The sequence below is a fragment of the Saccopteryx bilineata genome, chromosome 3, assembly GCF_036850765.1.
Source record: "Saccopteryx bilineata isolate mSacBil1 chromosome 3, mSacBil1_pri_phased_curated, whole genome shotgun sequence".
Lineage (NCBI taxonomy): Eukaryota > Metazoa > Chordata > Mammalia > Chiroptera > Emballonuridae > Saccopteryx > Saccopteryx bilineata.
In genome coordinates, this window is record NC_089492.1 from 70,710,589 (window position 1) to 70,725,518 (window position 14,930).

A 14,930-nucleotide genomic window follows, 5' to 3' on the forward strand; every position below is an offset into this window, starting at 1 on the left:
TTATTTATTTATTTAATTATTTATTTATTTGTATTTTTCTGAAGCTGGAAACAGGGAGAGACAGTCAGACAGACTCCCGCATGCACTCGACCGGGATCCACCCGGCACGCCCACCAGGGGCGATGCTCTGCCCACCAGGGGGCGATGCTCTGCCCCTCCGGGGCGACGCTCTGCCGCAACCAGAGCCACTCTAGCGCCTGGGGCAGAGGCCAAGGAGCCATCCCCAGCACCCGGGCCATCTTTGCTCCAATGGAGCCTTGGCTGCGGGAGGGGAAGAGAGAGACAGAGAGGAAGGAGGGGGGGGGGTGGAGAAGCAAATGGGCACTTCTCCTATGTGCCCTGGCCGGGAATTGAACCCGGGTCCCCCACACGCCAGGCCGATGCTCTACCGCTGGGCCAACCGGCCAGGACCAAACTTACATTATTTAAGCCATCTAACCTACAATATTTTGTGAATGTAGCCCAAATGGATAGGGCAAATGGAGAGGATAAATGATCCGACCCCACATTTATATGATGGTAGGGTTGGGCAAGGGGCCATATCTTCTGCTCAAACCACCAACCACACTGCAGAGATTTGCTATTAGGAAAAGGTGTACCTGCTCCCTGTGTCATCTTAGGAAGAGTATTTGTATGAGCAACTGAGTAGAAGGATTGGGAGCTAAAAAGACAGAGGTCTGACATGGGAGAAGGCAAAACAGGGAAATAAACGAAACACAACCATGTTCTGCAGTCTCTGGAGGAGACGGGCTGCAGGTTATTGCTGTTGCATGTCCATAGTCAACTCAAGAAAGGAAAAGAATATGGGTTGAAGCAAACAGATTGAAAAGTAGATTAGTGAGTGACTGCTTCTACTGGGCAAGAACACACATGCAAAAACAGCCTGACAGAAGACCCTTGGGAAGAGTCCAGTTCAAGCTCAAGTTAAAGCAAAGCTACTTGGAGAACAAAGCTGCAACTGAAGAAAGATGGGAAACAGCGGAACAGATGTGTGAGTGAATTTGTAATTTATGTGACTTTTAAAGGTGCAGATATACTTTATTTTTATGGAAGGGTGGCAAACATGCAGCACAAAGCAGTGGGATTGTCCCATTTGAATTTAGAAGCCCTGGTTTTAGCCTTTTCTCTTAAAACATATAGGCTCTGTCACTTTGGGCAGGTTACTTAGCTTCTCAGAACCTTAGTTTCTCCTTAAGATGATGTATGCTATATTTTTATAGAGTTGTTGTGAGGACAGAATCACCTTCTCATGAAGTTTTGGAAGTGGTTTTCCAATGATTACATCGTGGCTAGATTAGGATGTCGGCCGGTTTCCCCAAAAGCTTTTAGGCAGATATCCTTTCTCGTCTCACTGGCAAAGTTTTGGTTTTATTGCTACACCCAGCTGCAAGGGAGTCTGGGAAAATGACTACCTTCAGCTTAGCCAGTGTGGGAGTCGTTAATCTCTGAATGCAAAGTACTAAAGCAGGTAATATAGGTATATTTGGGGGTACTGCAGAATAGCACCAGTGGAAGAGAGGTTTTCAAATTAAGGGATTTCCCAACACTGGTTAAGCTGAAGGCTAACCCTGCTAAAGTCCGGGAGTAGAGATGCAGGAAAGGAACACAGGAAGGAGCCACCTGTAATCAGTGTGGTGTGTGATAGGGCAGGGTGATGGTGCATTAGACTTGGGTGGGGAAGGACAAATCTGTCAAAACAGGAGAGGAAAAGAACTGTCATGCTAAGAGATGATGCTGAGTTTAAAATAAAGCTTCACAAAAAGCTACACAGTTGCCCTGGCCAGTTGGCTCAGGGGTAGAGCGTCAGCCTGACATGTGGAAGTCCCAGGTTTGATTCCCAGCCAGGGCACACAGGATAAGCACCTATCTGCTTCTTCACCCCTCCCCCTCTAGTTTCTCTCTATCTCTCTCTTCCCCTTCCACAGCCAAGGCTCCACTGGAGCAAAGTGGGCCCGGGTGCTGAGGACGGTTCCATGGCCTTTACCTCAGGTGCTAGAATGGCTCAGGTTCCAAGGAAGCAACCGCTCAGATGGGCAGAGCATCACCCCCTGGTGGGCATGCTGGGTGGATCCCAGATGGGTACATGCAGGAGTCTGTCTCTCTGCCTTCTTGCTTCTCACTTCAGAAAAAAAAATTTTTTTAAAAAAAAGCTACACAGTTGGGTAACACCCAATCAAAATAGTGCTGCTGCCTGGCCAGGTGATGGCGCAGTGGATAGAGCGTTGGACTGGGATGTGGAGAACCCAGGTTCGAGACCCTAAGGTCATCAGCTTGAGCACGAGCTCATCTGGTTTGAGCAAGGCTCACCAGCTTGAGCCCAAGGTCGCTGGCTCGAGCAAGGGTTTACTTGGTCTGCTGTAGTCCCCTGGTCAAGGCACATATGAGAAATCAATCAATGAACAACCAAGGAACCGCAACGAAGAATTGATGCTTCTCATCTCTCTCCCTTCCTGTCTGTCTGTCCCTATCTGTCCTTCTCTCTGACTCTCTCTGTCTCTCTCACAAGGAAAAAAAATAGTGCTACTAATGGGTTAATTATTAGCATGGAGCTATACCTGTGAATTATACACAGTGTGGGGGGAGGCGCGGAGGGGTGGGCACGGGGAGAACAAAATTGGGGGAAGGTAAATAAGAGCGGCTGCACATTAAAACACACACCAAGCAAAATAAAAGGATATGTCTTTGATTTGCTTATTCCTCGGAAAACTGTATTCCCTTGTCTTGCGTGCTTAGCTACATGTGGGTACTATTAGAAAATTGCCCATAAAAGAATATACAGAGAGAAATTAGAAAATAATTGTTCACAATATAAAACAATTACTGGTTTTACAAAAAATAATTCTCCTTAAGGTTCCTTTAAGTGCCATTTAAAATACTAATCAAGTTATCTTTTTTTTTCAAGTTATCTTTTTTTTTTAATGTACAGGACAAGCTTTTAAGAATCCTATTTCATGAGGTGAGGCCAGCCCATGTAATAAAGGTTTCAGCCGATTTAGTTCAGCATTAAAACAACAACAAAAAATAACAAGAAAGATACACTGCTAAGAGATAAAGAAAACAGAAGAAAATGCAGCCCACCTTCAGCCATATTAAGGGGTCGTTTTATATGCTGTGCCAGTGAGCTCCTGTTTCGCTGCAAAGAATTCATTAAGTAGAAAGAAAGTCAATAAAAATGAGCTCTCTTAAAAACAACTGATATAATGAAAAGTAGCTCAGTAATGAAGGGAAATGACTCAAAGGCACATTTAAGAAACAAGACCATAGACCATGGAATCTTCTCCCAATTTAAGTTATTGTGGGACCGGGTGGGCGGGGGGATGCGAGTTGGCATAATTTGTAATAGCCAAGGTGAATGCCAGCATGTTGGAGGAAGTGCTTCCATAAAGCTTTCACACTTCACATGATGGTGAATTATGGTGCTGACAGCGCAGGCAGCCAGAGAAGTTCATGAGGACAATAAGAAAACCCCACTTACTCAGTCTCATGCGGCTTAAAACAAGCAGACCTGATTTTCATCAGTCCTGTCCTTGTGTTGTTATAAGCTATGTGGGACCGTTTGGGCTCTGGAGTACTAAAAGCTGCCGACTGGGGAAAATAGATTTAAGACTCTCAGAGAATCCTGGATCAAATGATATTTCTGTGGGGGAAAAAAATGCACAGGCCAGTCAAATGATAGAACATCCACACATCAAAGAGCAGTGGAGTGGTTTTTAAGAAGAATCATCCTATCCAAGTTTATGTGGTTTTAGTCACATGGTTGGAACAGAAGGCAGAAATCCACGCACCTCGAGACCAAGCAAAGTGCATGCTGGGCATTTCTGCAGAGCTCAGCAAGGAGGCCCGAGGAGCCATGCGAGCCACCTCACGCCCTTGCACCCACGGAGCCCACGCCCTTTCCTGACCACAGCACTGGCCGGGGAGACAGAGAGGCAGCCAGAGGCCTGGTTTTGCCAGAGATGCTATATGACAAGCCACTGCCCCATCTAACACCTTCTAATATGACGCCATTAGAAGGATTAAGTGCTTACCAGCTAAAAATCAAATAAAAAGATAGAAGATGCTCTAGAACAGTGGTCCCCAACCTTTTTTGGGCCACGGACCGGTTTAATATCAGAAAATATTTTCACGGACCGGCCTTTAGGGTAGGACGGATAAATATATCACGTGACCGAGACAAGCATCAAGAGTGAGTCTTAGACAGATGTGACAGAGGGAATCTGGTCATTTTTTAAAAATAAAACATTGTTCAGACTTAAATATAAATAAAACGGAAATAATGTAAGTTATTTATTCTTTCTTTGCAGACCGGTACCAAAAGGCCCACGGACCGGTACCAGTCCGCGGCCCCGGGGGTTGGGGACCACTGCTCTAGAAAGCGTAGTGTAGCCTTCCACTGGCTGCCCACCCTCATGCCCAGGGAGAAATAAAGGAAAGGATAGTGAGAAGGGAGACGGAAGAAGTCTGGGAATTTCCACTTTAAAAAAATACTACACGACCCATAATAAGATCTTTGACAAGGGGATGCCACTTTCCACATTAGAACACGATTCTCTGCTCTGTGATCCACATGGCCTTTCCTGTCTACTTCAGAGAGTTGCTAAGATAATCAAATGAGATATTGTCTGCAAAAATGATCAGTGAACTATAAATCCTTCAATAATTGATAGTGGCATGTGGTCCAAATGGTTAAAAAACTGGCTAGGCCCTCATCATGTCCCTGGAGCCCGCAGGCATTTCCTGTTGAGACGTCTGCCAGCGTACCTTGGAACTGCAGCGTGGAGCAGTAAGAAGGAGGCTGCCCGTGAAGGGTGAATAAAAGTTGGGCAACCAAGCTTGGGTTATGGGTTATTTCATGATCTGATCACCATCAATTTATTCTGACATGCAAGGAAAAAACATTACAAAAAGTTTTGGTGAATTTGAAACTTTATGTTTAACTAACCTAAAGTTCTTTCTATCCACAGACCACTTGGCTCTATTAAAAACAACAGCAACAGCAAAAATGAAAAACAAAAAACTACCTTCTATCTGTAAGTATCATTTAAGATCGGGTACTTTACCACTTCACTCTGTTTGTAACTCCTCCTGTGGAGTGGGTATATTCCCTTCATCTTAATGGGTGTGTTTGTTGGAGAGAGAAGATAAAAAGTGGACTTGTTTGAACTAAAATTAATCCATGCCTTTTGATACTTATAAAGCTAATGCCTACCCAGCCTCCCAACAAACCCATAAAGGTTGTGTCTAAAAACGGATCAGCCTTCCCACTAAAAAATGGGTAATGTGTTCACCAAAAGATATAAAGGAATGTACATGACATTATTCATACTAGCCCCAAACTGGAAAGGATAAATTAAAGGATAAATTATGGGATAGTCCCATAAAGGATCAGTATATAGCAATGACCTGTAACTACATTCAATACTATATACAAATATAATATTGAATATAAGAAATCACAGGAGTACTTACAGTAAGATTCCACTTAAGCCAGCTATATAAACAAGTGAAACTAACTTACATTGCTGGGAGCTGAGATGGTGGTGACCTTCAGGCGGGGGTGTGGCTGGAAGAGAGCCTGGTGCGGGCTTTGGGGGTGCTGGTGTGTTTCTTAATCAGGATGCTAGTTACACAGGTGTGTTCAATTTGTGAAAATACATCAAGTGTACACTCATATACTTTTTTTTCCCCGTGGAATATTTTACTTTAATAAGTTTTTTAAAGAGTGGAAAAGCTCCTAAGTGGATAGGATTCAATTAGACAGACGTAGTCTAACTTATGCTCTGATACCACCTGCTCTCAGACTTGTTAGTTCCAATGGATCAGGAGGCAACTATCCACAGAAACTCAATGGCTTCTGAGGCTTAGAGCTGAGACACAGAATCTAGCCACGCACATCTTACCAACAGGACACATTCTGAGAGATGCACTGTTAAGTGGTTTTGTCATTGTCCGAACGTCCTAGAGTGCACTCACCCAAACCTATCAATAGATGGTCTAGCCCAGTGGTCGGCAAACTCATTAGTCAACAGAGCCAAATATCAACAGTACAATGATTGAAATTTCTTTTGAGAGCCAATTTTTTTTTAATTTATTTTTTACAGAGACAGAGTGAGTCAGAGAGAGGGATAGACAGGGACAGACAGACAGGAACAGAGAGAGATGAGAAGCATCAATCATTAGTTTTTCATTGCGCGTTGCAACACCTTAGTTGTTCATTGATTGCTTTCTCATATGTGCCTTGACCACGGGCCTTCAGCAGACCGAGTAACCCCTTGCTGGAGCCAGTGACCTTGGGTTCAAGCTAGTGGGCTTTTCCTCAAACCAGATGAGCCTGCACTCAAGCTGGTGAGCTCGGGGTCTTGAACCCTGGTCCTCTGAATCCCAGTCTGACGCTCCATCCACTGCGCCACCGCCTGGTCAGGCGAGAGCCAAATTTTTTAAACTTAAACTATATAGGTAGGTACATTCCTTATCGAGGTAGCGCCTGCACATGGTATTTTGTGGAAGAGCCACACTCAAGGGGCCAAAGAGCTACTTGTGGCTCGTGAGCCACAGTTTGCCGACCACTGGTCTAGCCTACTGCACACCCCGGCTTGATAGCTACTGCTCTAGGCTACAAGCCCACATAGCATGTCACTGTCCAAGACAACACAACATTAAATCAACCACAAGAGAACATGATGCAATCAAGGGATGCAGTGAACAGGAGAAGTGTATGCCCACAGCCAGAGTAACATGGCACACTGTTTACAGCAAACTTTTTTTTTAATAAGTAGAGTACACTCTAGTTGTACTAGTCTAGTAAATATACAATCCAGTAATGCAGTGGTTTATTACCATCATCAAGTATTGTGTACTGTACATAATTGCATATGCTATTTGGTGTGGTAGGTTTGTTTACACCAGCATTACCACAACCACCTGAGCAATGCACTGTGCTAAGTAAGATGTTACAATGTCACTAGGGAATAAGAACTTTTCAGCTCCATTATAATCTTATGGGACCGATGTCATACACACTGTCCCATATATACTATCTCATTGACCAAAATGCTATATGGCATATGACTATATAAGTATATATTTTTAATTGTGCTATAAATCACACATTCAGTAAATGGAATTGTAAATTTGATGGATTATGAATTGGCAAATCCATATATACTGTGAATTCAATGGATAATATTTTCGGTTATTTGGATTTTGTTCCATTTTGAGATAGCTTAAAAACCAAGGAGAGACCTGTGGTGGCGCAGTGGATAAAGCGTTGACCTGGAAATGCTGAGGTCGCCAGTTTGAAACCCTGGGCTTGCCTGGTCAAGGCACATATGGGAGTTGATGCTTCCAGCTCCTCCCCCCTGTCTCTCTCTCCTCTCTCTCTGTCTCTCTCTCTCTCTCTCCCCCTCTCTCTCCTCTCTAAAATGAATAAATAAAATAAAATTAAAATTAAAAAAAAAAACAAGGAGATTCCACATCCCCTATGTGAAAGAAGTCTAGAAAACTAAATCAAAACCATTTATTCAATTTATTTAAATTGACATAGGGTTTCCTCCCTAATATGTAATCAGGGTCTCACTTAGTGCTAATTTAGAATCATAGAAGATCCCTCTGAAAATGATCGCATGCTGACTTTAATCCCCATATTCTATAAATCAAGAACCTGAAACCCAAAGAGGTTAAATGATACACCCACAGCCTTATAACTACTCAAAAACAGAATATGGACTAGAATTCAGGTTCCCTAGCTACTAAACCAATTCTCTTTTGTTCTAGCTTTCTGGTTTCTACTTTATTGTTAGTTCACAAAATTACAAACAACTAAAAAAAAAAAGATATGAAATAAAGTGACAATGCAACAACATTGAAATTTTAACTTTGTGTGATATCCATACATTCTAAAGAGCAAGACCAAGAAATGATGTGTTCCTAAATGATTCCTGATTTTTATAAACTAGCTTATTATCAGTTGAGAAACTCATGATAATAGTATCTTTTCCCTCTATTCCAACCATGTGACTAAAACCACAAAATGATTAGGTCAGGACATGTTGAGATATGAGGTTAAAAATATGGAGACTAGGCCCTGGCCGGTTGGCTCAGCGGTAGAGCGTCGGCCTGGTGTGCAGGGGACCCGGGTTCGATTCCTGGCCAGGGCACATAGGAGAAGCGCCCATTTGCTTCTCCACCCCCCCCCCTTCCTCTCTGTCTCTCTCTTTCCCTCCTGCAGCCAAGGCTCCATTGGAGCAAAGATGGCCCGGGCGCTGGGGATGGCTCCTTGGCCTCTGCCCCAGGCGCTAGAGCGTCGCCCCTGGTGGGCGTGCCAGGTGGATCCTGGTCGGGCGCATGCGAGAATCTGTCTGACTGTCTCTCCCCATTTCCAGCTTCAGAAAAAAAATACAAAAAAAAAAAAATATATGGAGATTAGGCATAATTTGGATAACTTTTTTTTTTTTTAAAGATTCTTATTTTGTAAATTATTGTTACCAATGAGAGCTGTGTGGGCTGTTTTATTTTTGTGTTCAAGAACATACATTATTAGAATAATACTACATGACCTCAGACCAGCCAGAGTGGAATTTATTAAAGGCTCTTCTAGGTACATCTGAAGACACAGATCGATTGTAGGTCCTCCGCTTGAGAACACTTGGGCTATTTTTACCTTGCAATGGCCTTTCAAGGACTGTTTACTCGCTGTGGGTCATTACTATTCATAAACAGTAATAATTACCTGAAGTTGAAACTATTTACCATGTCCATTCCATTTTTCAGGACTCATGTGGCTCTGACTCACCCACTGTAGAGCAACAATTCATTATTTTCAGGAGATCTACCTCATGGCTTTGTATTTTGGGTAATGTACTGTGACTTGGTATTGCGACCCTTATTCAGATTAAAAATATAAGTTTCCTTGATCATGGCTGCATAACATTTATAGTCTGATTCAGTACACTTCTAATAATAGGAATCACTAGATTAAACTAGGCTTTAAAAGCAACCATCAAAGAAGAAATAACAACATGAATTACTAAAGTAGATGTTAAGATCTTACTGCATTCAACTGACTCTCAGATGACTAGATGTAGACAGCACCTTCCTCTCAAGCCTGAAGAAAAGGTTACACCCCCTATGGCTCCTGTATCCAATAATGACCCACTGGCCATAGGTGCAGTGGCCAGACAAATAAATAGTCAGCAGAGCAGCCAAGCTAAGAAGTGGATTTTAGAACTGTAGAAATTCTAGGGTAGATAATATATTCATACCATTCCTAGACAATCACTGCAGGGACATGAAGCGACATGAATATACTCAGCAAGTACTTATTGAGAACCTACTCTGCGAGTGGAGCTTGGAGGAGGGAACCCACATGGAGGGTTAGCACAGTGACTGCTATATGATGCACACTTTGTAAATACTACCAGGGGAGCAGGGGGAGGTGGCATTGATGCTGAGACAGGAAGGACCCAAAGATTCAACCATGCACATAGGGCAGCTTAGGAAGAGAGCAGTCACAGGCAAAAGAGGGCAGCACCACACTAGGCAGTGGTCAGGGGTTCAGAAAAGCTGGGACAGAAAGCGACAAGGGCAAGGGCAGAGGCTCCAGAGGTGAGCAGAGAGAGTGCAGAGGATGAAGGGCCCACCGTTCTCATCACAGAGGTTGGTTTCTTAGCCTTGATACAGTAAGAATCCCAAAAAGTGGGGCTTTCCAAACCGCAGGATCTCATCTGTGAGATGAGATCTGAAATTGCTTTCAGGGGTTTTAACCAGCATTATGTTTTCAAGAAAAGAGATCAAAATAGACTCTTTTGGATAGGACAGACTATAAAATACCAAACTTATTTATATACATTTATGTTTCTATTGGGTCATGATGTTCAATTTGTTTCTTATAGTGAGTCACAGTCAAAAAGTTTGAGGGCCGTGTCCATGAAATATTTAAGTGGAGGAACGACACACCCTGTTTCACACTCTGGGTAGCCAACCTGGCTGCTCTACATACAGGAAGGATGGGAGAGGAGCGGGCCGAGCGCCCGCAGAGGCAACAGTCAGGTTCAGGATGACAGTGCTCACCCGAGGGCAGGGCTGGCGAGGGGGACAGAGTGCTGCAGACAGACTCCAGGACACTGAGGAGGACATGCTTCAATGAGGGAGGTGTCGGAAATGCAACCTGGGTGGCCGAAGTTCCTGCCCTAGGCCACTGGCGGGCCTTGCTGCCCTTCTCTGAGGCAAGAAACACCCAGCAAAAGCAGCTTCAGAGGCAGAAGGAAATGATTAGGTCAGGATATGTTGAGATATGAGGTTAAAAGTATGGAGATTAAGCATAATTTGGATAACTTTTCCTATAGAAAATGTTCATCTACACACCAGTCATTATCCAGTGTCCAACTGTCTGATGCTAAACGTTAGTACTAAAATTTGGTACTGTGGTTAGAAATACATACACACACATCCTTTTTTATAGTAAGGAAATAGAGTATGTTCATTAGGGATTGACAATGTTGGAAACAAGCTGGGGGAAAAAGACATCTTCTAAAGCAAAGACAGATCATTACTAAAGGAATAAGCATGGCAAAGCTTGCAGACACGGAACATGACCGTCTAGCGTAGACCTGACCCGTGGTAGATGCTGCACGGGTGTAGTTTTCCTTTCCCTCCACTTTCCTATACCTTCCAACAGGTCTCAAGATGCAGCACAACAAACTGTTCACATGTGTATATTTCCAGTCACCTGACAGCTACTTCACCAGATGATGCTATGACTCACAAAACCAATCATGTCCTTTGTTTTACAAAAGCTTCCATAAAGTTAATGGGCAAATCCATGACGCACCTCTAGTCAACGTACAGAAATTCATCGTGCGCATTTTGTACGTACTACCTGTCTTATTATTAAGTCTTTTCCTTAATCCTCCACTTAAATAAATCATTAAGAACTTTTTAAAACTCACCTTAGGTCTTCTTTTTTTTTTTTATTTTTTTTTATTTTTGAAGTAAGTCAAAGCCTATAGACAGGTAGATAGATGAATAAGTACATTAGATAGATGCCTGAAATTGATGGATGGCTACATATGCAATTATTAATCAAAGGCCTATGAGTTTAGGTAGCTGAATCAGTTCCCTGAACCTTGTTTCTTTCTTATTATGAAAAAAACCAAATACATACTAAAGTAGAGAGAATAGTCTAATGAGCCCCCATAAACCCATACCCCAGCTTCAGCAACTGTCAACTTCTGGCCAATCTTGTTTCATCTATACCCTCACTCAGTAATCCATTTGCTCCTGGATTAAATTAAAGCAAATCCCAACCATTACCTCATTTCACTAGTAAACATTTTAGTATGAGTCTCCAAAAGATAAGGACACTTTCAAATACATAATAATAACACCACTGTCATACCTTAAAAGGGTTAACAATCATTCCTTAATACCATCCAAATGTCAGCTGGTGTTCAAATTTCCCTCAATTGTTTCTTAAATTAATAGTTTGAATTTTAGACACTGATTATTTTTGGGTCAACTTCTAAAGTGGGTCCTCCAGCAAGTTAAATTTAGGACCAGAATAGAAACCTTATCACTTTACAACCGAGGTGGGACCCATCCTACATTCCTTTAACTTCTCTCTTCTGAGATTCCTCCCATCCTGTCTCCTTTAGCTACAGCTCACCTTCACACACACACACACACACACACATAATGGGTAAAAGCTTGATAATTTGCTGGTTGCATGAAAATAAATGCTTGATATAAAAATGAGAATTGGCGTACAGGAGAGAAGTGGGCTAAACAAACACTGAAGAAAGCTGGTCTTGAGAATTTGTGATTGATGACAAACCTCTAAGCTCTGAGCCTTGGATGGGAGCTCAGTTGGTTAGAGTGTTGTACCGACATGTCAAGGCTGTGGATTCAGTCCCAACATGCCAAGGATATGGGTTCAGTCCCAGAGCAAGGCACATACAAGAATCAACCAATAAATGCATAAATAAGTGGAACAACAAATCAATGTCTCTCTCTCTCTCTCTTTCTCTCTCTAAAATCAACAAATAAAAATTTTTTTAAAGTAGCCAAAATTAAAAAAATTTTTTGAGCAGAATGGCTTCTACACTTGATCTTAGCCAAAAGGCCAAGAAGCAATGAGTAGGATAGCTTCTAATAGATATATTTAATTCTATATACAGATATAAATCTATACATCTGCATATATGTGTGAGTATAGGCCTAAAAAGAACACTTTCCTGTGCATATTTGAAATAGAAAGCCCTACTCCAAAGTTTCTGAAAAGTTGTATCTGTTGCACCTCTCTCAAAACATCTTTACAAACATAGACATATTAACATGGACAGTCTCCGGGAAGAAGTGCCCACATGCCTCCCTTCCGCAGCTCTGCGCAGCCTCCCCACTGGTTTCCCTCTCATCCCTTCCCTGTTCCATCCAGCACACAGACACTGACAGAGTTCATTTTCTAAACACAGATCCAACATGCAATGTCTTCCTTAAAAGTGGTCCATTGTTAACCTCTGTCAACAAGTTCAAATCAAGTTCAAATTTCTATAAGTGGCAGTCAGGATAATTACAACGTACTGCGGCCCATGCTTCAAGTGTGGACCCCACCGCCCTGCCCCACCCCAGGCCCCTAGGTGCCTGGACTGTGCTGGAAAATCTCCGGTCCCTGAACAAGTCTTTTTCATGCCTCTGTGGGTTTATTCATGTTGTTTCTGCCTAAAACACAGTAGTTTTTGTTTATTCAATATATAATATATGAGATCCTGCAGTGATGAGATAAAGATAAGAAATGATCTCAAGAGCTCAAAGCCTAATGGGAACACAGAGAAGTAAATAAATTTCAACAGAAGTATGATCAATACAGATGTATTACTACATGCTAGGCTTCGTGGTGACACAAAGGAGGGAGTGTTTAATTTTGTTATGGGTATGTGATTATTAGTCAGCATTCAGAAATCCATCTTGTAAAACACATGGAGAGAGAAGGGTCTGATCCATAGCTTAAGAACCCCCCCCCCCAAATTAAATGTCTAGAATGGCTGCATAACCATGGAATGGCTATATTCAACAGCTTGAGCTAGGAGCATTTACAGTTTATTACAGGTAACACTCATGACAGTTTATAATCACAAACGCAAACATGAACTGGTTTACTTGAAGGATTCTTTGCTACCAAATAAACACAAAACCTGTGGAAACCAAAGTCGAAGCATACGATGGCAAAGGGAGGCGGAGACTTTTGACTTAGACACAGAGAGACCTAAGCAATTACTTCCAACAAATCATGAAGCATACTCCATACAACCTCACAAAGGCAGAAGTTCAAGGGACACTAAAAAAGTAAAGCTACCATCATACATTTAAGAGTATGCCAGACCGGCTGCTACATTCACTCTGATGTCATTAAATAATTAAAATATTTTAAAGCTCTCATTATGAAAAGCAGGATACAAAGAGTACATATATACAATTTTATTTTTTTAAACCAACAACAAACACCCACGTTTAACAAACATAGAACAGGACTAATATTTTGAAAGCTCCTAGAACCCCCCATTCCAATACCTCCCATACCCTTCCCCTGAGTGGTGACCCCTATCTTGTTTTTTTTGTGATAATCACTCCACTGATTTTCTTTATAACTTTACCATCTGCATCTATAACCTAAACAACACGTGGGTTGAGTTTTGGAAAACAGCATAGTAAGCACCAACCTAGCCGTCTAAGGAAAGAGTAACATTTCTGTTGCTGGATGGAAGGCCAGGGGAAGAAAGACTCGACAGGAGCCTAGTCCCACCACCGCTGGGCCCCTGTCATAACCGTAGTGCTGACCAAGAACTGGACATCTGGCGGAACTGTGGTCAGGTGTGTGCTGCTCTCTCTTTTGTGTTTTGTTCTTTAGTGTGGCAAAATAACATAACATATAATTTACCTTTGTTGCACAACCATCACCAGTATTCACTCCAGAACTTTTTCATCTTCCCCAACTAAAAGTCTGCCCCCAGCCCCCGTAAGCACCACTCTACTTTCCATCTCTGTGAAGACAGGTGCCTCATTCTAAGTGGAGTCATACAGTATTTGTTTCTTTTGTGACTGACATTTCACTTAGTATAACGTCCTCAAAGTTCTTCCATGTTGTAGTAGGTGTCAGAATTTCCTTCTTTTTTTAAGGCAGAATCATAGCCCATTATAAGTACACACCACATTTTCTTTATCAGTTCACTTGATGAACGTGAGTTGCCTCCACATTCTGGTTACTGTGAATAATGCTGCTATGAGCTTGGGTGTGTAAGTAACTTTTTGAGTCCCTGTTTTCAATTCTTTTGGGTGTGTACCCAGAGTGGAATTGCTGGATCAAGTGGAAATGCTATATTTAATTTTTTGAGGAATGCTATACTGTTTTCCATAGCAACTGTACTATTCATTTTATATTCCTACCAACAATGCACAAGGTTCCAATTCTCCTTATCTTTGCTAAAGCTTATGAGTTTCAGTATTTTCAATTATAACCATCCTAATGAGTTATGAAGTGGTATTGTACTGCAGTTGTTTTTTAAGTTTAAAGTCTATAGCATGATGGGTTGATTTACATATATTGTGAAATGATCACAATAGGTCCAGTCAACATCCTTCATCTCATCCAGATACAATAAAGAGAAAAGAACAAGATTCTTCCTTGTGATGAGAACTCTTGGGATCTACTCTCTTAACTTTCCTGTATATCATACAGCATATAGTCATATTGTACATTACATCCCATGCCTGATTTACTCTATATCAGGAAGTTTGTACCTCTTGACCCCCTTCACCTATTTCGCCCACCTCCCAAGCTCCCTACACTTTCCAACTACCAATCTGTTCTCTGTAACTATGAGTTTTATGTTGTCTTGTTCCTTTGTTTTTTAGATTTCACATATAAGTGAAATCATATG

General features: G+C 42.1%; 1 protein-coding gene and 1 pseudogene across 7 annotated transcripts in view; both read right to left on the minus strand.

Moving 5' to 3' along the window:
- Positions 1 to 14,930, minus strand: part of STAU2 (staufen double-stranded RNA binding protein 2) — a 312,186-nt gene that overhangs the window by 45,420 nt on the left and 251,836 nt on the right. The gene's annotated exons all lie outside the window — the stretch shown is intronic.
- On the minus strand, positions 12,034 to 12,130 carry LOC136332538 (U2 spliceosomal RNA; annotated as a pseudogene).